The sequence below is a fragment of the Triticum aestivum genome, unplaced genomic scaffold, assembly GCF_018294505.1.
Source record: "Triticum aestivum cultivar Chinese Spring unplaced genomic scaffold, IWGSC CS RefSeq v2.1 scaffold54592, whole genome shotgun sequence".
NCBI lineage: Eukaryota > Viridiplantae > Streptophyta > Magnoliopsida > Poales > Poaceae > Triticum > Triticum aestivum.
In genome coordinates this window covers 11,825-12,774 of record NW_025228115.1, presented here as the reverse complement: position 1 = coordinate 12,774, position 950 = coordinate 11,825, and the positions used below count along the sequence as shown (strand labels likewise).

Sequence of the window (950 nt, the reverse complement as noted above, 5' to 3'; positions counted from 1 at the left end):
CCCCCCCCTCAAACACGGAGACGAGTTTACCACGGTTTCCACCCCTCCCTCTATACCGCAGCAACACGTATTTTTTTACGCCTTTCAGAACGCGCTCCTCGCGCCACAAAGCCGCCTCTAGACGCGTGACCAATGAGCAGCGAGCTAAAACATATCGCAAATGTCAAAAATAATATAACAGGGTTAATATATATCGCGCACATGCGATATGTTTGTCATGAGGCGCAAAAAATAATTAAAAAGGGAATGCAACACGAGGACTTCCCAGGAGGTCACCCATCCTAGTACTACTCTCGCCCAAGCACGCTTAACTTCGGAGGTCTGATGGGATCCGGTGCTTTAGTGCTGGTATGATCACATCCAACATGTTACCCCCGCCTTCGTCCCTTATGCTTGCCACTCCCAGGTCCACTTCAAAGATGATTGTCATTCTTACTACCATTACAACCGTTGCCTAATAATGGATAATGCCCTATATATACTACTTACTCCCCCCCTCAAACACGGAGACTAGTTTACCACGGTTTCCACCCCTCCCTCTATACCGCAGCAACACGTATTTTTTACCCCTTTCAGAACGCGCTCCTCGTGCCACAAAGCCGCCTCTAGACGCGTGACCAATGAGTAGCGAGCTAAAACATCTCGCAAATGTCAAAAATAATATAACGGGGTTAATATATATCGCGCACATGTGATATGTTTGTCATGAGGCAAAAAAAATAATTAAAAATGCGAATGCAACACGATGACTTCCCAGGAGGTCACCCATCCTAATACTACTCTCGCCCAAGCACGCTCAACTTCGGAGTTCTGATGGGATCCGGTGCTTTAGTGCGGGTATGATCGCATCCAACATGTTGCCCCCGCCTTCGTCCCTTATGCTGCCACTCCCAGGTCCACTTCAAAGATGATTGTCATTCTTACTACCATGACAACCGTTGCCTAATAAT

General features: G+C 47.4%; 2 non-coding genes across 2 annotated transcripts; both read right to left on the bottom strand.

Moving 5' to 3' along the window:
• Positions 1-243: 243 nt before the first annotated feature.
• On the bottom strand, positions 244-362 carry LOC123173039 (5S ribosomal RNA). Its single transcript, XR_006485836.1, has one exon. It is a non-coding gene; the product is annotated as a 5S ribosomal RNA (ribosomal RNA).
• A 370-nt stretch (positions 363-732) lies between these two features.
• On the bottom strand, positions 733-851 carry LOC123173331 (5S ribosomal RNA). The gene has a single exon (XR_006486111.1). It is a non-coding gene; the product is annotated as a 5S ribosomal RNA (ribosomal RNA).
• Between the last annotated feature and the right edge of the window lie 99 nt (positions 852-950).